Source organism: Moschus berezovskii, chromosome 18 (assembly GCF_049115385.1).
Source record: "Moschus berezovskii isolate FMDL1 chromosome 18, NW_MosBer_1.0, whole genome shotgun sequence".
Taxonomy (NCBI): domain Eukaryota; kingdom Metazoa; phylum Chordata; class Mammalia; order Artiodactyla; family Moschidae; genus Moschus; species Moschus berezovskii.
In genome coordinates, this window is record NC_142477.1 from 35,497,600 (window position 1) to 35,520,260 (window position 22,661).

At 39.6% G+C, this 22,661-nt stretch overlaps 1 protein-coding gene and 1 pseudogene across 1 annotated transcript in view; both read right to left on the reverse strand.

The window, feature by feature from the left end:
* The window catches only part of GOLPH3 (golgi phosphoprotein 3), a 44,994-nt gene that overhangs the window by 14,460 nt on the left and 7,873 nt on the right, over positions 1-22,661 (reverse strand). The window lies entirely within an intron of this gene.
* The window catches only part of LOC148774966 (centrosome and spindle pole-associated protein 1 pseudogene), a 28,938-nt pseudogene continuing 6,282 nt past the window's right edge, over positions 6-22,661 (reverse strand).

Consider the following 22,661-nt stretch of genomic DNA (forward strand, 5'->3'; position numbering starts at 1 on the left):
ATTTAAAAAATAGAAAACAAAAGAGTCAATTTACTTTGGAGTCAAGAAAATAAGTATTTTTTTAACCAAAGCTATTTCTCGTGCCTTTTACCTTTCATATCTTTCTATAATTAAAATCAAAATACTGAAAAAATACAAGTACTATACATTATTAAACTAGGATTTTCAAGAACTTACTGTCTTTTCACCACTTTCTTACAAGTAACTTTGGAAGTCACTAAGTTATGTGCATGGGGCCATGCTTAGTACTCTGAATAACAAACTGTAAAGCAATCAGATTTTGCCACCTCCCAACACACAACCCCAAGGGAAATTTTAAGGGCAACATCCAAGGTGGATAAAAAAGCCGGATGAAATGAGACTGATAGATATCTAGGGATTTGGGAATATTCAAGTGAAAACAGGTACTCTTTGAGAGCTAACAACTGGGTTTGTCCAAATCACAAAGCCATGAACAGTTGCCAACTACTAAAGTACTCGACTTCCCAGGTGGCGCCAGTGGTAAATAATCTATCTGCCAATGCAGGAGACTCAAGAGACATGGGCTCGATCCCTGTGTTGGGAAGATGCCCTGAAGGAGGAAATGGTAACCCACTCTAGTATTCTTGCCTGGAGAATTCCATGGACAGAGGAGCCTGGCAGGCCTCAGCCCATAGGGTTGCAAAGAGCTGGACAAGAGTGAGCACTGAGTACTCAACTGTGAAGAGAAATCAGCAGCTGTCACTAGTTCTAAGACTCAGAATAAGGTAACAATACAATTTTGGTGGGAGGGAAAACAGGTCAAAGGATTCTTTGAAGAAAGGAGGGCCTAGAATTAGAGTTCTGGTACTCTCTTGAGGTCAGTCTTGGTACTCTGCCAGGTCACAGTGGGCAGCTTGTATTTAAGATGATGACTGACCATCATGGTCCATGGGACTTCACTACAGGAACTTAAATGACAAAGCTACCACTTATGAGAATGAAGGCTCTGAGAAAATTAAAATTTAGCGTAAGGGAGCCACAAGGTGATCAACATTAAGAAGCAGGTTTATGGGACTTTCCTGGTGGTCCAGTGGATAAAATGCCACACTCCCAATGCAAGAGCCCAGATTCAATCCTTGGTCAGGGAACTAAATCACACATGCCAAAACTAAGACCCAATGCAGTCAAATAAGTGTGTGTTTGTTTGTTTGGTCTTTTTAAGATTTGTTTAAAAATAAAGAAGCCGGACTTCCCTGGTGGTACAGTGGGCAAGGATCCGTATGCCAATGCAGGGGACACAGGTTCGATCCCTGGTCCTAGAAGATTCCACATGACACGGGCAACTAAAGCCCACATGCCTAGACTCTGTGGGCCACAAGAAAAGCCACCACAGTGAGAGGCCGCACACCACAAAGATGAGTATCCCCAGCTCATCACAACTAGAAAAAGCCCATGCAGCGATGAAGGCCCAAAACAACCAAGTACTTCATAAATATTTTTTTTAATTTATATAAAAAATAAAGAAGCAGATTTAAATGTGGGGCAGGGGAAGCAGATACTGTTCAGATTTGAGGGGATTCTTTTAAACTTAGTTTTTGGGATCTGATTAAATTAAGAGCACTAGAGATTAGCTAAGTAGTTAATAAGACCGTAACTTACAGATGTTAGGTAAAATCCATGGCTTGTGTATCCATCCAATACAATTAAAGATCTAGGAAGCACAGAAATGGATTCACATGAAATCAAAGTGATAGTTATCTGGCTTCAACTGGCCTGGACATACAGATAGGAGTTCTCAGGTTAGCCTCTACAAACTATGAATAATAGAGTACACCTCATTAAGACAGTGATGGATGAAATACAGGACCATGCCCTGTCTCTGCAGCCTGGAAATTTCTGATGAACAGTACTTATTATAAACTTAGGGACTTCCCTGGCAGTTCAGTGGTTAAGAGTCTGCCTTCCAGTGCAGGGGGGTGTGCATTTGATCCCTGGTCAGGGAACTAAGATCCCATGCCTCAGGGCAACTAGACCCGCACAAGGTCAACAAAGAGCCAGTGCAGTTAAAAACAATAAACAACAAAACTAAAAGAATGATCAATTTCACCTTAGAAAAAAGGGAGGGGGAGAATCTTACATTTAATAGCAGACAACAAAATACATCTCAACCTCAACTGCCCTGAGAATAAAGGTATACCCAGAAAAGTTAGCAAAATGGAGTATTTAACAAGACTTTAAAGATTTACATTTAGTGAATGGCTTTTGGGCATTAACATTAAAGACACATGCTTCAACAGAATTGACTTCACGTGGGAAAACAGACAAATGGACATGGACAGTTCTGTAGCAAAGCTTCTGGGACTCATACACAATATTCCAAAGATCAATGAAGCCACCAAAACCATACCAAAAAGGCTGACGACGCCTGCCAAAACACACATCATAAAAGCATGATTGGAATTAAGCAATTTGCTGGAAGCAGGAGAGAAAAGGGGAGTTGTTGTTGTTTGGTTGCTAAGTCATATCTAACTCTTTTGCAACCCCATGGACTCTAGCCCCACCAGTCTCTGTTCATGGGATTCTCCAGGCAAGAATACCGAAGTGGGTAGCCATTCCCTCCTCCAGGGGATCTTCCGGACCCAGGGATCAAACCCACGACTCCTGCATTGGCAGGTAGATTCTTTACTGCTGAGCCATGAGGGAGGCCCAGAGCCGAACAAAAATATTTTATGATATTACTGGATAAAATGGTAGCAATGCCACCCTTGAGAATTAAGTATATTAGAAGAAAAGCAGTACACTGGAAAGAGCCAACTGAATTTGGTCATGACCTAGGCCAGCAAGATTCTGGAGTGAATCCATGTCACAACACATACAAGCAAAACTACTAAAGCTAGGGCACCAGCTTAGACCCTGCCAAGTGCTAAAGAGCACTTCCATCTTTTAATCTCTAGTGCTAACCTTACAACTACATTTCACTGATCTCCAAACATAAGTTTAGTGTCTCTATATGAGATGATGTAAGTTAACTAAACTTACTATGGTAATCATTTCACCATACAGGCCTACCTCAGTTTGGTAAATATCAGAGATATCACAGAATTGTTTCCAGACCACAGGAACAAAGCCAGTATCACAAGAAGTGAGTCACACAAATGTTACGGTTTCCCAGTGCACATAAAAGTTAATATATACACTACACTATAGTTACAACCAAAAAATTGTATATACCTTAGTTTTAAAATTCCTTATTGTTAATTTTAAAACACCTTTAATTTGTAAAACATATGGTATCTGTGAAGCACAGTAAAGCAAAGCACAATAAAATAAGGTATGCCTGCATATGTAAATTAAACCATGACGCTGTATACCTTAAATTTATACAGTGATGTATGTCAATTATTTCTCAATAAAACTGAGGGGGAGAAATTGTATCACTGGTATTGGGATGCATTTAAAAATACATGGTATCCCATGGAATTGGGAACAGGGAGGTGGGAGGTGGATTTTGTTTATTTTTTTAGCTCATTTCCAGGGGGTGGGAGTTTTTTTTTTTTAATATGTGTCATGAATAAAGTTGTTTTTGAAAATAAAAAATGTTTGGCCTTTAAAAAAAAAAATACATGGTATCTTGAAAGAAATATGGTACTATAGCTACTGAGTTAACCTAAACCCATGGAAGAGAGAACAGACGTGGTACAGGCCTCACAGATGCACAGTATTAGAATAAAGCACTAGGGTCTAGCTTGTCAGTTACTGGGAGCCTTAAAACTTGGTACAGGACTGGCTGACTGAACATCCAAATCTAGGCAGACCACCAATCTACATGACTTCTCAGTGTGAAAGACTTCACCAGAGCAGGTAACACATCACCCTGGGGATTTGTCCTCAAATAAAACACCACTCCTGAAACAATTACAAGGACCTGAGGTCTAAACAGGATGGTTATATATTCAGGGCATGAATGTGTTTTTGCCCTACTAAAAATCTTATACCATATCTGTCAAAAGGGCAATTCAATTCAGTCGCTCAGTGGTGTCCAACTCTTTGTGACCCCATGAAATGCAGCACGCCAGGCCTCCCTGTCCATCACCAACTCCCAGAGTCTACCCAAACCTATATCCATTGAGTCAGTGATGCCATACAACCATCTCATCCTCTGTCGTCCCCTTTTCCTCCTGCCCTCAATCCTTCCCAGCATCAGGGTCTTTTCCAATGAGTCAGCTCTTTGAGTCAGGTGGCCAAAGTATTGGAGTTTCAGCTTCAGCATCAGTCCTTCCAATGAATCTTCAGGGTTGATTTCCTTTCGGAAGGACTGGTTGGATCTCCTTGCAGTCCAGAGTCTTCTCCAACACCACAGCTCAAAAGCATCAATTCTTTGGTGCTCAGCTTTCTTTATAGTCCAACTCTCACATCCATCCATGACTACTGGAAAAACCATAGCTTTGACTACCCTAGCTTAATCCAAAAATAGGGTACTAGCACTCAAAGGTCAGGGTCACATGAAGGGAGAACCACTGGCCAGTCAATCAACTTAGTGACAAAGCAGCAGCACTGCATGAGGAATACCAGTAGCCACAGGATCTTGAGGATGTCCTCAACTCACTGCAGAAGACCCAACTTCTGGGTCCTGATGGAGGTTAGAGAACCACAAAAAAAAAAAAAAACTATTTTGGGGCCCTACAAGTTTAAGATTAGGATCAGAATCAGCTATTTCTAAAATATAAGAATGGAAGAGGCAGAAATATGCCAAGTAGAGGTGGATCATACACTACCCCCACAAAAGTCCAGAGAAACAGGATTTCATTAGGCATGGGTTCAAAATAAGGGGAAACATTCAAGAACAGATGGTCCCGTGAAGACCCTAATATGGCTGTCCTGGGGAGCTGAAATGCTAGAAAATCAAATCAGGCACATCTGAAAGTCATACCATGTGCAGTTCACAAGTTTGTTAGTCACTCAGTCATGTCCAGCTCTTTGCAACCCCATGGACTGTAGCCTGCCAGGCTCCTTTGTCCATGGAATTCTCCAGGCAAGAATACTGGAGTGTGTTGCCATTTCCTCCTCCAGGGGATCTTTGCGACTCAAGGATCAAACCCGGGTCTCCTGCACTGAAGGCAGATTCTTTACTGTCTGAACCACCAGGGAAGCCCAAGCCTTCAACAAAATCAAGACTAGAATACAAGACACAGGCAATCAGAAGGCCCTGGAAACTAATACAAAGCACCTTTACTTGCCTTTTACCAAAATTTAATAACAACAACTAATGATAACCAGGTAGGTGGAGACTTTCCCAGCAGAATGCCAGCTAAATTGACTACAGAGTGCTCCTGTCAATCTTACATTTTTGGTAACACTCAGCATCCGCGACTCAGACAAATGGCCAATCTTTAGGCAGACCTCATGAGAAGCTTGTAACTTTAAGTGGAATATATGACCTTTATCGACTTCCCTGGTGGCTCAGATGGTAAAGCGTCTGCCTACAATGCGGGAGACCAAGGTTCAATCCCTGGGTTGGGAAGATCCTCTGGAGAAGTTAATGGCAACCCACTCCAGTACTCTTGCCTGGAAAACTCCACGGACGGAGAAGCGTGGTAGGCTACAGTCCATGAGGTTGCAAAGAGTCGGACACAACTAAGCGACTTCACTTCACTTCATGACCTTTATCATATAGTATGCCACTCCGAAGCAAGCAGCAGAACTGAAAGAATGAACGCACAGGAACGAATGAGGCAATGACACAGGGACAAGCTCTGCAGACACCATCCTTCCTTCAGTGGGCAGTTCCAAGATCTAAACGTAGGGGACAGAGAATACATACAGGAAACCCGACATCACTGCAGATCTAAGCAACAACCTCCAACACAATTTTTTCTCAGCGACAAGATAAAATTTACTTGGATCTTTATTTGCCTGATTACCTTTTTCTTCTCAAGTGGCTCCACTTGGGAGGATTTCAAAGGGAAATGTTTATTGGGCCCCTAAATATGCTAACACTGAATTCTCATTATTCAACTTTCAAGTTCCAGAATATTTAGCCAGAAGCCATTTGTTGTTTAAGACTGGCCGTTGTTAATATATGAACTGTTTTTATATTTTACGAGAAGTTTCTGTTTTTATGCACAAAGTTATTTCCAAATGAAATGACTAAAACAACATATCTGTACATAACGTTTAATTCTGTTGTGACCACTGTTTCAGAAATGGCTTTCTACACAGACTTTCCTCAGCAAAAGAAAATATCAGGTATCCAAAAACATTTGGGATTTACTATAGGTGGCGCTAGCAGTAAAGAACCTGCCTGCCAATGCAGGAGACAAGAGAGGACGATTCGATCCCTGTGGAGGGCACGGCAACCCACTCCAGTATTCTTGCCTGAAGAAACTCATGGACAGAGGAGCCTGGGGCTACAGTCCATAGGGTAGCAAAGTCAGACATGACTGAAGCAACTGAGCACGCACGCACCAAACTCGCTCCAAAAGTTGTACTATTGAGACCACTCTTGGCTCACATCCACCTTTTAGAAAACTTGCCCTCTACAGATTTTTCCAGAAAGGGACAACTGTATTCTGCAGTCATCTAACTGGACCAGGATGGGTACGTTAACGTTTTCCTCCTGAGAATCTGAACTTGGCACACAGAGGCTGCACCATTTAGGTGAGCATGGACAATAGAGATGTACCTGGCTGTGTGGATTCAGAAGTCACTGGCCATGCTGCACAGATGCAACCAGACAATGATGATAAACAGAAAGGAACAGAAGAGATACGCAGAAATGAGAGAACACACAATGTAAGGCAGACCCAGACATACACAGAGACACAGAGAATGCATCCTAACAACAGAAGTGTGCCTGTATCTTTCGGTTGTAGCTCTAAACCTTATTTCCATGAGATTCACCTGTATCTCCTTTCCTTAGGTTACTTGCAGAGATTTCTGTTCTTACAAGTAGCTAACTTTTATTAATGCCAAAAGAAATTTAATGAAATATTAAATCAGTGGTATCTGAAAAAGTTTGTGTATAGAAACTATAAGATTCATCACAGGCTAAAAAAATATTATGCATGCCAGGGAATTCAAATTTGCATAAATGTAACCTTTAATTGTTATCAGAACACCGGTAAGTGTGATTATGACAAGGGTAGTGGCTTACTGAAAACATATAGCAGCCCCATTAACAAAATAAACCTATCAGACAGCAAATTAGGGCTTGTGATTATCAAGTGCCATATTCTAATTACTCTCATCTAACTAGAAGCAAATGAAATCCCAACATCGTTAACCTTAAAAGATAGAAAATACACAGACACTAAGAGATACATTAATAATTTACTTATACATCAAATCCAAACTGAGGGGCACTCTATCAAATAATGAGGAAAGAACTAAAGGAAACCATATTTAAAGAATTAGTGGGAAAAATAACAATGACTCATTAATAAAAATAGTGATTCATCAAATATAGAACCTCAGTTAAGAGAATGAAATTCTTTAGTTAAAAAGTATCACTGAATGAACCATAAAATATAATTACTCTTATTTTTTCCACTGTTTTCTTTTTCAACCTTTTGTTTCCAGGAATTCTTTAAATTAAAAAAAAAGGAGCTAATGCCTATTTTATTTACTTCACTGAAAAAAAGTTTATTTTAGGTTTCTTTTGTATTCTTGAAGTAAAACATGTTCAGCTAGTTCTAAAATGAAGTATCTCCTAAGGAAATGATCTAACCGAAGTCCAAGAATAAAAGAGATCACTGTCGTCCTTTTCTATTATTAAATCCTATATGGACGGGAGATCCAAAAATAACTGGGGAGGAGAAAAGAGGAAGAAAAACTAATCAACATGTGTAGAAATTGCTGGAAAGAAAGAAGTATGGATGGATTCATTGATGTACTTGGGAAAAGGTTAAAATGTCTTTTTCCTGGTTAATGCATGATGCAAGTTGTGTTACTATCTGAAAGTAACTGGGAAACTATGATATATCTGCCAAAACTCATAAACGTTATACTAGCAACCATCTGTTTGAAAATAGGGAAATAAGTCTTTTTTTTCCTCTCCAAAGAAAAAAGTATGACTGGGACTTCTCTGGTGGCATGGCAGATAAGAATCCACCTGCCAATGCAGGGGACACAGGTTTGATCCCTGGTCCGGGAAGATTCCACAGCCTGTGAGCCACAGCTAATGAGCTCCTGTGCCACAACTACTGAAGCCCACATGCCCTAGGGCCAGCAACTCGCAACTAAGCTCAAGTGTTGCAATTAAAGCCTGTGTGCCTAGAGCCCATGCTTCACAGTAAGGGAAGCCACCACAGGAAGAAACCTACGCACCACAACTAGAGAGTAGCCCTTACTCTCTGCAACTAGAGAAAGCCTGCATGCAGCAATAAAGACCCAGCATAGCCAAAAATAAGTAAATATAGCAGTGTGTATATGTCTCACACACACAATAACTATAGTGAAAAGTTTACTAGAGGAGCTCAACAGTAGATGTGAGATGAGAAGAGTCAATGAACTTGAATTTGAATTTAAAGAACAAGACAGAAAGTAATTAAGAAAAAAGGAAAAGCCTCAGTGGGCTTCCCTTGTGGCTCAGCTGGTAAAGAATTTGACTGTAATGCAGGAGACCTGGGTTCAATCCCTGGGTCGGGAAGATCTCTGTAAGAAGGGAAAGGCTACCCACTCCAGTATTCTGGCCTGGAGAATTACAGTCCATGGGGTCGCAGAGTCAGACATGACTGAACATCTTGCGCTTCACTTTCACTTCAAGCAAGCCTCCCAGTAGTGACAAGAGTCTCAAAAAGAGGAGAAAGCAGAAAAAATAACAACTGAAAACTTCCCCAAATATGGTGAAAAATATTCATCGAAGATCCAGAGCATCATACCCAGATGCATCACAGTCAAACTGCTGACATTAAACAAAGAGAATATATTATACACTGGGAAAGCAACAAGAAAAAAGCAACTTATCCCATTTAAGGGAACAATACAATTACCAAGTAACTTCTCACTAGAAATACTGGAAACCAAAAGGCATTAGGATAACATATTCAAAGTGCTGAAAGAAACAAACTATCAACCAAGAATCTATACCCAGCAAAACACCCTTCAAAGTTGAAGATGAAACAGACATTTACAGGTAAACAAAGGCTGGATTTGTTGTTAGCAGATCTGCCTTATAAGCAATACTAAAAGAAGTCCTGCTGATTGAAAGTAAATTAATATCAGGCAGTATTTCAAACCCATATAAAGAAAAGATAAATATAAAGGTAATGAACACGACTATATATTTTCTATTTTTGCCTTTAAAAACTCACTTAAAAGCAAAAGATTGCATAAAATAGTATAAAACAGTACTGAGTTATGTAAACTTGTAACATTTCCGACAATAATGAACACAGGAAAGGGGTAAACAAAGATATACTGGAGCAAAGTTTCTGTATTTTGCTGGAATTAAATGAGTATTACTTTAAAGAAGACTAAGGAAAAAACTCCAATGGATATAGGTATGCAGGGAGGAAGGGAAGGCGGAAGAAAGGGAGGAGTAGGGAAACTTAAATGGTGTAACTTTATTTTTCCATTTAACACAAAAGAAGATGGTAGAGAGAGACAAAAAGGACATCTGACACAGAAAACAAAGAGCACAGTGGCTGGTGTAAATCCAACTCTGTCAGTAATCACATTAAATGTGTGGGCTGGATCAGATACTCTGATGGTCAAGTTTCATAGACTGGATAAAAGACTTAACCGGACAGTTTAGATTCAAAGACACGAACAGGTTTAAAAGAATGAATTTTTTTAAAACCATGGAAACACTAATCCAAAGAAAGTTGGAACAGATATATTAACATGAGACAAAGTAGACTTCAGAATAAGAAAAACTGAGAGACAAATGTTTCATAATGATAACAAAGTTAACCATCATCAAGATTTAACTATTACACACATACACACCTAACAAAAGAATCCCAAAATACATGATACAAAACCTAACAAAAAGAAGAAACAGAGAACACAGTAATAGTACTTGAAGACCACACTGTTAACCAATGCAACTAGAGAGAAAACAAAGATACAGCATTGAACAACAATATCAACCAATTTGACTTAAATGACATTTGTAGAACACTCCAACCAACAACAGCAAAATGCATTTTCTTTTCAAGCACACAAATATTTTCCAAGATATCTCATAAGCCAGCCCACAAATCAAAGAATTTAAAAGGAGTAAAATCATAGAAAATGCTTTACTCCAAGAGAATTAAATCACAATTAAAACAACAGAATAAAATGCAAAAAATCTCCATGTGAGAAATAATTCATGGCTCAAAGAATTACAGAAGGCAGGAAGAAATATTCTGAACTAAAAGAATATGAAAATACAAAATATAAAAAACCTACAGATGCAGCTAACGGAATGTTTAGAAAGACATCTTCAGCATTATTAAATACCTGTATTACAGAAGATCTCAAATCAACAACCTAATCTACCTTAAGAAATTAGAAAAAGAGCAAACTAAATTCAAAGCAATAAAAGAGAAGGAAATGATAAAGCTTAGCATGGAAACCAATGAAATGCAAAACAGAAAAATAGAAGAGGGAAAAAGTTCAATAAAGCCAGCTTGTTTCTTTTAAAAAGATCAATGTTAAACAGGCATATGGAGAGAAAGAAAGGAGAGGGACAAAAAATCCACAAAGTACCAAGACAAAAAAACAGGAGGAACATCACTTCCAACCCTACAGAAATTTAAAGGATTATAAGGAAATACTATAAACAGCTTTATGCCAATAAATTAGACAATTTAGACAAAATGTCCAAGCTGCTGGATAAACCGCAATTACCGAAACCAACTGAAGAAGACATACAAAATCAGAAAAAAACGTAACAAGAAACTAAATGAAGAGTTGAATTATTTTCAAAGTGTTCAGTTCAGCTCAGTCACACAGTTGTGTCCGACTCTTTGCGACCCCATGAATCACAGCACGCCAGGCCTCCCTGTCCATCACCAACTCCCGGAGTTCACTCAAACTCATGTCCATAGAGTCAGTGATGCCATCCAGCCATCTCATTCTGTTGTCCCCTTCTCCTCCTGCCCCCAATCCCTCCCAACATCAGAGTCTTTTCCAGTGAGTCAACACTTCACAGGAGGTGGCCAAAATATTGGAGTTTCAGCTTTAACATCAGTCCTTCCAATGAACACCCAGGACTGATCTCCTTGCAGTCCAAGGGACTCTCAGGAGTCTTCTCCAACACCACAGTTCAAAAGCATCAATTCTTTGGCGATCAGCTTTCTCCACCGTCCAACTCTCACATCCATACATGACCACTAGAAAAACCATTGCCTTGACTAGACGGACCTTGGTTGGCAAAGTAATGTCTCTGCTTCTAAATATGTTATCTGGGTGGGTCATAATTTTCCTTCCAAGGAGTAAGCGTCTTTTAATTTCATGGCTTCAATCAGCATCCGCAGTGATTTTGGAGCCCAAAAAAATAAAGTCTGACACTGTTTCCCCATCTATTTGCCATGAAGTGATAGGACCAGATGCCATGATCTTCGTTTTCTGAATGTTGAGCTTCAAGCCAACTTTTTCACTCTCCTCTTTCACTTTCATCAAGAGGCTTTTGAGTTCCTCTTCACTTTCTGCCAAAAGGGTGGTATCATCTGCATATCTGAGGTTATTGATATTTCTCCCAGCAATCTTGATTCCAGCTTGTGCTTCTTCCAGCCCAGCGTTCCTCATGATGTACTCTGCATAGAAGTTAAATAAGCAGGGTGACAATATACAACCTTGATGTACTCCTTTTCCTATTTGGAACCAGTCTGTTGTTCCATGTACAGTTCCGACTGTTGCTTCCTGACCTGCATACAGGTTTCTCAAGAGGCAGGTCAGGTGGTCTGGTATTCCCTTCTCTTTCAGAATGTTCCACAGTTTATTGTGATCCACACAGTCAAAGGCTTTGGCACACTCAATGAAGCAGAAATAGATGTTTTTCTGGAACTCTCTTGCTTTTTCCATGATCCAGCGGAAGTTAGCAATTTGATCTCTGGTTCCTCTGCCTTTTCTAAAACCAGCTTGAACATCTGGAAGTTCACGGTTCATGTATTGCTGAAGCCTGGCTTGGAGAATTTTGAGCATGACTTTACTAGCGTGTGAGATAAGTACAATTGTGCAGTAGTTTGGGCATTCTTTGGCATTGCTTCTTTGGGATTGGAATGAAGACTGACCTTTTCCAGTCCTGTGGCCACTGCTGAGTTTTCCAAATTTGCTGGCAGATTGAGTGCAGCACTTTCACAGCATCATCTTTCAGGATTTGAAATAGCTCAACTGGAATTCCATCACGTCCACTAGTTTTGTTCGTAGTGATGCTCTCTAAGGCCCACTTGACTTCACATTCCAAGATGTCTGGCTCTAGGTCAGTGATCACACCTTCGTGATTATCTTGGCCATGAAGCTCTTTTTTGTACAGTTCTTCTGTGTATTCTTGCCACCTCTTCTTAATATCTTCTGCTTCTGTTAGGTCCATACCATTTCGGTCCTTTATCGAGCCCATCTTTGCATGAAATGTTCCCTTGATATTGCTAATTTTCTTGAAGAGATCTCTTGTCTTTCCTATTCTGTTGTTTTCCTCTATTTCTTTGCATTGATCGCTGAGGAAGGCTTTCTTATCTCTCCTTGCTATTCTTTGGAACTCTGCATTCAGATCCTTATATCTTTCCTTTTCTCATTTGCTTTTCACTTCTCTTCTTTTCACAGCTATTTGTAAGGTCTCCTCAGACATCCATTTTGCTTTTTTGCATTTATTTCCCATGGGGATGGTCTTGGACCCTGTCTCCTATACAATGTCACGAACCTCCGCCCATAGTTAATCAGGCACTCTGTCTATCAGATCTAGTCCCTTAAATCTATTTCTCACTTCCACTGTATAATCATAAGGGATTTGATTTAGGTCATATCTGAATGGTCTAGTGGTTTTCCCTACTTTCTTCAATTTAAATCTGAATTTGGCAATAAGGAGTTCATGATCTGAGCCACAGTCAGCTCCTGGTCTTGTTTTTGCTAACTGTATAGAGCTTCTCCATCTTTGGCTGCAAAGAAAATAATCAATCTGATTTCGGTGTTGACCATCTGGTGATGTCCATGTGTAGAGTCTTCTCTCGTGTTGTTGGAAGAGGGTGTTTGCTATGACCAGTGCGTTCTCTCGGCAAAACTCTATTAGCCTTTGCCCTGTTTCATTCCGTGCTCCAAGGCCAAATTTGCCTGTTACTCCAGGTGTTTCTTGACTTCCTACTTTTGCATTCCAGTCCCCTATAAGGAAAAGGACATCTTTTTTGGGTGTTAGTTCTAAAAGGTCTTGTAGGTTCATAGTACCATTCAACTTCAGCTTCTTCAGCATTACTGGTTGGGGCATAGGCCTGAATTACTGTAATATTGAATGGTTTGCCTTGGAAACAAACAGAGATCATTCTGTCGTTTTTGAGATTGCATCCAAGTACTGCATTTCAGACTCTCTTGCTGACCATGATGGCTACTCCATCTCTTCTAAGGGATTCCTGCCCACAGTAGTAGATGTAATGGTCATCTGAGTTAAATTCACCCATTCCAGTCCATTTTAGTTCACTGATTCCTAGAATGTCGACGTTCACTCTTGCCATCTCCTGTCTGACCACTTCCAATTTGCCTTGATTCATGGACCTAACATTCCAGGTTCCTATGCAATATTGCTCTTTACTGCATCAGACCTTATTTCTATCACTGGTCACATCCACAACTGGGTATTGGTTTTGCTTTGGCTCCATCCCTTCATTCTTTCTGGAGTTATTTCTCCACTGATCTCCAGCAGCATACTGGGCACTTACAGACCTGGGGAATTCCTCATTCAGTATCCTATCATTTTGCCTTTTCATACTGTTCATGGGGTTCTCAAGCCAAGTATACTGAAGTGGTTTGCCATTCCCTTCTCCAGTGGACCACATTCTGTCTGACCTCTCCACCATGACCCGCCCGTCTTGGGTGGCCCCACACGGCATGGCTTAGTTTCACTGAGTTAGATAGGGCTGTGGTCCGAACAGATCAACTAGTTTCCTGTGATTATGATTTCAGTGTGTCTGCCTTCTGATGCCCTCTCGCAATACCTACCGTCTTATTTGGGTTTCTCAAATCAGCCTACCAGATGTAGATAAACCTGAATATTGCCCATAGCCACAAGAAAACTTGTTGGGGGTGTGGAAGGTGGTTTAAGCAGGTCCTTTTATCTTCTTAAGTCTTCACTTTCTCATCTACACAATGAAAAAGACTTCAAGCATTCTACAAGTATGTTTCTAATCAACTGGAAATTCCCTGAGGGGGTATGTGGCTTAAAGCAAAACAGGAATATGATCTATTTTAATTTCTGAAAAAGCATTTGCAGGTCAATCATCAAGGTATTCTTCAAACTGCTTAACAGTATATAAAGAACTATAAAAGATAACCATTTATAATGGGGTACCTAAAAATTGGTGTTTGGCACTATCATACATAATGTAGAAGTGAACAAGAAAATTTTGCAGTTTTCATGTGACACGGAGATAATCTTAAACATCAAACTGATCAAACAAGAAATTAAATGAGAAATTTTAAAAATTTCCTGAGACAAACGAACATGGAAATACAATATATTAGAATTTATGGGATTCACCAACATCCTCTAGATAAATGATGTGATAGTGGTACTTGAACAAACAGACCAAGAGAATAAATAAATCCAGAAATAGACTCAAGAATACACTGAAATCTAGTACATGATAAACGTGCTACCTTAAATCATATACCTGATAAGGGGTAAATATCCAAAGTACATAACTCATATAACAGCAAAAAATAATAATAGGGCAAAGAACCCAAACACATTTCTCCAAAGCAGATGGTACTCAGTATAAGAAGGAAAGATGGGCAAGTTAATCATTAGTATTAAAAACTATTGGACAGCCATTTAGAAAAACAAAATTGGACACATACTTCATATTACACACCGTAATTAACTCCAAATGGATGAGAGATTAAAATATAAAATGAAACAATATAAAGCACTAGAAGAAAATAGGAGTGAATACCTTCATAACCTGATTTGGGGGCAGGGGGTGGGTGGGAAAGCTTCCAGCTACTGCTCAAAATCTAGAAGAAATACATATGGATAAATTGTATTACATAAGTTTATTTTAAAGTACCCATGGCAAAAGCATCAACAAAGTAAAAAAAGACAAAAGGAAACATAGGAAAATACATTTATAACATCTCACAAATATACAATTATTTCCTAAAAATTAAAGGAAAATAAGATCAAGGGACTTCCCTAACAGTCCAATGGTTAAGACTCTGTGCTTCCACTACAGGGGGGATGTGGGCTCAATCCCTGTTCAGGGAATCAAGATTCCACGTGCTACAGCCAAAAAATTTAAAAAAAAAAAAAAAAGGAAAATAAGACCAATATTCAATTTTTTAAAGGCAAAGATACAAACAGTAAATCCACAAAAGAAATGAAAATGACTGAAACATATGAAAAGATGCTTATCATTAACAATACACATTTAAGTAACAAGAAAAACAAAACCAATCCAAAAATGGGCAAAACACGTGTCTATAAAAGATGAATGGATAAACAAAATGTGGAACATACATACAGTAGATCATTCGGCTTTAAAAAGAAACAAAATTCTGACACATGCTACAACATGATGAACTGGGTCTGCTAAGTGACATAAGCCAGTTACAAAAGGGCAAACACTGTATGATTTCATTTTTATGAGGTGCCTAAAGGAGTCAAAACCACTGAAGAAAGTAGAGTGGTGGCCGCCCCGGGGGTAAGGAGTTTCAGTGTGGGAATGATACAGCGGTTCTGGAGATGAACAGTGGCAACAGTTGCACAACAAAGAGAATGTCCTTACTGTTACTGAACTAGACTTTAAAATGGCTAAAATGGTGAATTCTGTTATGGACATTTTAGTACAATTTTTAAAACTACATGAGGCAATGCTTATCTGATAAGACTGGCAAAAACTGAAAAATATCTGACACAACTGGCAAAGATAAGGTCAATACACTGTGCTAGGAATGCAAAAATGACATCACCCCGACAGAAATCATGAAAAATTACGTGTCTTTAGCTTGATGATCCTACTTCTAGAAATCTCCTCTGAAAAATCTATATCCCCATAAATATGAAACAATGCATATGATTATTATGACATTATCTGAAGCTAAAAACTTGGTAACAGTCCATAAATCCATCAATAAAAACAATGAATATATGAAGATAAACAAACATAATGGAACACTATGGAGCCATAAAAGATCTTTATATAATGATATGAAATAATCTTCAGGCTATATAATCTATAAAAAGAAAATGCCAAACAGCACATATAGCAGGCTACCTTTTTTATATGGGGGAGAGAGGCAAGAACAAGTATGCTTAATTTTACTACAAAAACACTGGAAAAACAAACTCCAAACTAAGTTTTCAAAATGACCAACAGGAGGAAGAAGGAATGAAGTAGAAAGGATAATGGAAGTAGAGACCCCTAACTTGTAATACAGTTATATATATTCAAAACAGAAAAGACATTTTTAAAGAAGGAAAACAAATGAACTAATCTTACTGCACAAAAATTAGTGATACAACCACAAAGAAATATTAACTATGTCAACTGCCTTTAGAATATAGTATTTTAACTGTACATCCTAGTAAAGTATTATAAAGAAATTTGGGGCTGAATTCAACAGTCAATTTGTAGTAATACTGACACTATTATTATTTTAAAACTAATTACATGTAGTAACTAATCCAATAAAAATAATATTTTGGGGAACCAAGAATTTTAATTAAGAGAAAAAAGAAGTATAAAATTCAATAAGTGAAATAAAAATCCATGTTAAGTTTGAATCAAAAACCATGTGAACTGATTCTTCCCTCCCCCCAAATGCTAGCTCTATTCCCTAAAGAAAATATATTCTATGTCCTGAAAAGTCCTAGAGGCAAGGACATCCCAATAACACTGAGGACACTCAGTACCCAGACTGTGGTTCATTCCCCAGTAAAAAAAACAGCGAGGAATCCTTGAAGACTGATCTCAAGTCTGAAACAGGATATGTATTTAGAAGATGAGTCTCAGGCGTTTTGATGTTGACTAGAAAGCAAGAAATTATCAAAGGTTGGCTTCCCTGGTGGCTCAGAGGTTAAAGCGTCTGCCTCCAATGCGGGAGACCCGGGTTCAATCCCTGGGTCGGGAAGATCCCCTGGAGAAGGAAACGGTAACCCACTCCAGTATTCTTGCCTGGAGAATCCCATGGACGGAGAAGCCTGGTAGGCTACAGTCCACAGGGTCGCATAGAGTTGGACACGACTGCGCGACGGAACGAACGGAATAAGTGATACCAAAAGAACACCACAGCCAAAGGAAATGAATTCCCATTAGCCAAAGGTGGGACAACTTTAAACATAAAAGTAACATAAAAAAAGTGGCTCAGTCATCTCCGACTCTGCGACCCCATGAACTGCAGCACACCAGGCCTCCCTGTCCATCACCAACTCCCAGAGTTCACTCAAACTCATGTCCATTGAGTCAGTGGTGCCATCCAACCATCTCATCCTCTGTCAGCCCCTTCTCCTGCCTTCACTCTTTCCCAGCACCAGGGTCTTTTCCAATGAGTCAGTTCTTCGCATCAGGTGGCCAAAGTATTGGAGTTTCAGCTTCAACATCAGTCCTTCTAATGAATATTCAGGACCAATCTACACAAGTGAGTGGTATTTCCTTATCAGCCCAATGGCTAGAACTCCACACTCCCAAGGCAGGGTATCAGGATTTGACCCCTGGTCAGGGCACTAGATCCCACATGACTCAACCAAGAGCTTGTAAACTAAAAGATCCACATGTGCCGCAGCTAACAGATTCAGTGTAGAGAAATAAATAAAAATTTCTAAATGCTCCCTTTAAAAAAAATACCAATGATTGCAACACGATTAAAAAAAAACAAAAACACACAAATCACAGTTTAAAAAAACAGAAAGCCCATACCTCAAAGTCACTAAAATACTAACTCCTTATTCTAAAACTTAGCAGAGAAGAGAATATTTAGTCAGCCCTCTGTGTCCAAGGATCCAACACACTACAGATAGAAAATAAAGCTCCAAAAATCAAAACTTGAATTTGCCCCTATTTACATTGTATTTACAACTATTTATATAGCATTTACATTGCACCAAGTATTAAAAGTAACAGAGATGACTTAGATAATACAGGAAGGAGGATGTGTGTATATGCAAAAACTATAGCATTTTAAATAAGGGAATAGATCATCCGAGGATTTTGGTAACCCCTGCGATGTAGGGTCCTGGAACCAATGCCCCTTGGACACTGAGAGACTGTTATTTATCCTGGCATTAAACAAAAAACACGTATTTACTTATTTTGGGCTGTGCTGGGTCTTCGATGCTGTGCACAGCCTTTTTCTAGTTGGGGCGAATGGGGCTACTCTTCATTATCATGCACGAGGTTTTCCCCATGGTGGATTCTCTTTTGTGGAGCACAGGCTCTGAAGCACAGGGGCTTTATCCAAGACCCAGGCAACAAATTTCACAAATTCTAGTAACTTCAAACCTATTACAAATCTTCCTGCCTCCAACTTTTCCATCTACCAATTCTTTCTTCACTTAAATGTCTTTCTAAAAATCTAGTTTACATCATTACTGCTATCTTTACAAGCAACAACTGTCTCCACTAGCATCTCCACCATGTGTTTAAAGGCTTCAAGGTACTGAGTTTTTTCATTTTCCCTATTCCACACATAATCTCCCTCATATCTTATCTTTTATTATTAGACAACTCAGATTTTCTTCTTCAGCTGTGTAAAATAACATTTCTAGAAGAATAACTTCCCCTTTTATTTTTAATTTATTTTAATTGGGGGCTGATTACAATATTGTAGTGGTTTTTACCATACACTGACATGAATCAGCCATGGGTGTACATGTGTTCCCCATCCTGAACCCCCCTCCCACCTCCCTCCCCATCCCATACCTCAGGGTCATCCCAGTGCACCAGCCCTGAGCACTCTGTCTCATGCTTCGAACCTGGACTGGCGATCTGATTCACGTATAGATAATATACAGGTTTCAATGCTATTCTCTCAAATCACCCCACCCTCGCCCTCTCCCAGAGTCCAAGTCTGTTCTTTACATCTGTGTCTCTTCTGCTGTCTCGCCTATAGGGTCATCGTTACCATCTTTCTAAATCCCATATATATGTGTTAATATGCTGTATTGGTGTTTTTATGACTTACTTCACTCTGTATAATAGGCTCCAGCTTCATCAACCTCATTAGAACTGATTCAAATGCATTCTTTTTAATAGCTGAGTAATATTCCATTTATTTATTTTCACATATATATCCTGTCATAACATCCTGTCTAGAATGCTAGTTTCCCATGAAGTTACATGCCACATCTCATTTAAAATTCTGCTCAAAACTTATCTTCCTAAAGTGCTCACTTCCATCTCCAACACTATTCTTTGGTGACACACCCAATCCAGGTCTTCTTCATTTACTCCAGTCCCGACAACACTGAGGACTGCTTCCCATTCCACCAGTGATAACAGAGTTACTTTTCCTTTCCTCGTTAAATCAAGACAAGAGCCCAACATGAGGAACTCCTCTCTTCAAAAGAATGCCCCTTTTTTACCAGCCATTATGAGGATTTTTTAAAATAAATTAATAGCCATGGCTTTTTATTTATGTACAGACTATAAATACATCATATACATCATCATGGAAAAAAATATACCTTATATACAGATGGAATATGAGTAACTGCCATGTACAGGCCAAAAGTAGCACATATTATTCAGGCTCAGGTTTCACATTCGTTTCACCCTCAAAGGCACTACTGGGTCCAGTACAGACTGATTTAACCGTGTGCATTAGACAGGCCCTGCCAGGGGAAAGCGCCTGGTTTGCCCTGACCCTGCTGCTGCTCCTGCCTCAGCTGTTCCATCATGAATCGCTTCAGTGTTTCGGAGATGCGTGGGTGGCGCCAGGGCTCAGCGGCTACAGAGTTTGATCCGTCGTCACCCTGGTGCCTCATGATGTCATCAGGGAAAACCAGTGAAATCTCATCATCTGTAGTAACAGGCTTATTCTGAAGTTCATTCAGTCTTCGCATTCGTTCTTCATTTCTCATTCTAAGCTGATCAATATTTATACTGGATACAGATTTTAAAGAGACACCATCTGGTGGCACATCAGGGGTGACTGTTACCATACGAAGTGCAATCCTTTCAGTTTGTTCCTCCTGCGCTCCCTGGCGGAGGGCAGCGGAGACAGCAGCAGGAAGCCCCAATCCTCAATGGAAGGGTACGTCTCGCCATGTACACCAATAAAAGCACTATCAGATTCTAATAATGAATTTTTCAGGAAATCATCAGCGTCTCTCTGGGCATTCTGTGGTCTCGTACTTTAGTGCTTGGGACAGCATCCAAGTCAACATCCTGCATTTTTAGTTTATTCAGTCTCTTCTGTTGCTCTCTTAGCAAGGCTTGCTGTTCTATCTCCAAGGTGTCATTATCTCTTGGATCATCTGAGTACATAGATTTCGGATCAGCTCGTGTTTCTGAATCTCTATCTTTCAGCTCCTTAAAGTCATGAATATTCTGAGAAGAAGCAGAGTCTAAGCTCTTGGGTGATGGTCTTCTGACGAGAGCTTGTAACCAATGTCTGGCCATATCAAATACATCCATGGAACTTTCTCTTTTCCTTATATGAACTTCGTCATCACTGTCAATGTGTAGTAACCGCCCCTGCAGACGTCGCTCTTTACTACGAAGCTGTTTTCTCGTTTCTAATAATTCCATAATTACTTTTTTTCTCCTCTTCTGCACGAAGCTGGTTTTTCCTGGCAGGTACCGGAGGAGACTGTGCCACGGACATGGAACTGTCCTGAGTAAAGGAAGTTATAATGCTGTCAACTGAAGGAGGTCTTTGGAGTCTGCTTGCAATCTTATTCTGAAGAGCAGAACTACAGGAGAAGGCTGTCTCAAGTGCTTGGTATCTTCCCCAATGATGTTTTCTCTTTCATAGTAGTGTTGAAGCTGTAGGTTATGTTTTTCTTCTCCTTCTTTCTTTCTGCTTCTTTTCGTCTTTCTTCAGAAAGAGGAGGAGCAAAGACTGAAAAATGAAGAGCTTATTCGGTTAGCATTAAGAGGATTTTTTAAGAAATCATCATAAGAGGAACAGACAAAGGCTGCCACTGTTCCACAGACGAGGCATCCTCCAAAATGTGAATGAAGCAATCTGGAGGTAAGAGAAAAGCCACTCCCCTGCTAAACAGTTAAAGAAACTATATTAAAAAACACAAATGTGACAGCATAAAGAGGTGGGATGGGGTAGGAGTTAGAACTTGCAGCATACCAGGCTTCCCTGTCCTTCACTGTCTTCTGGAGCTTGCTCAAACTCATGTCCATCCAGTCAATGATGCCATCCAACCATCTCCTCCTCTATCACCCCCTTCCCCTTCCATGCTCAATCTTTCCCAGCATCAGGGTCTTTTCCAAAGAGTCGGCTCATGTGAATACCTATGGCTGATTCATGCTGATATATGACAGAAACCAACACAGTATTGTAAAGCAATTATCTTCCAATGAAAAATAAATTTTAAAATAAAACCAAACCACCAATCCTAGGCCTCCAATACCAATTCTACTGAAGGCAGAGTTTCTAATAACAAAGTTTATAATCAGAAACCACCCACAAAAGCATGGGCAAAGTAACTATGACAAAGCTTGAAATGCCAGTGTGTGGTTGTTACTGGGGGAGACGGATGGATGCAGGAAAAAGAAACAAGAGTTAAAAGAGCAAGAGCCCCAAAGCAGCAGAGGGCATACAGGGGTGAGAGAAGGGATCAGCCACTTTACTTGTCATTAGAGTCATATTATCATTTTGGAGGTTTGGAGGCTTCTGATGCCTCTGAAGAGTCAGCCATTTCTTATGAGAATTGTTCAAAGATGACTCTGGACTCGGCCTGAAAGTAAGAAATGGTATTTCAGATGTCCAGATTTTCCAGGACAGCATGCCAGCGATTATCAAAAAAATAAACCAGACTGTAGGTTCAGGACAAACACATACATAAGCAAGCACAGATAAGTAATCACACTTAATGGAAAGGCTCATTTAAGCCCAGCAAAGCACAAAAAGGTTAAGGAATAACAAAAACTGTAAGTACTAAATACTTGTCAAGATCATTATAAATCTTAATTCACTTCTCAAAGCTAGGCAATTAACCATTTGTATTTGTTCAACACCTTGCAGTTTTCAAAAGCACTTGCACATATGCCAATTCACTAGAGCCCTACAATTTAGAAGTTATGGGACAGCCCACAAAGGCAGGCTCACTGTGCTCAGGGGTTTAACCAAGGTCTAAGAATTCAAAGCATTTATCTTAACCCTTTTAACTAGTCAAGAGCAGGGCTAGAAGTCAAGAAATATGGCAATCTTCTGATTTCCGATCCAAGGAATCCACTATTGCACTTAACACGTATTTCCATTTAAGTCAATAACTTATTTTATTGGAACCACTTGCAAATCTGTCTTCTATATAGACTGGATGCTCGTTGAGGTAAGAGGATCTTCCTTGGAACTTCACCACCAGCAAAGACACTGTCACGTAGATGTGCAAT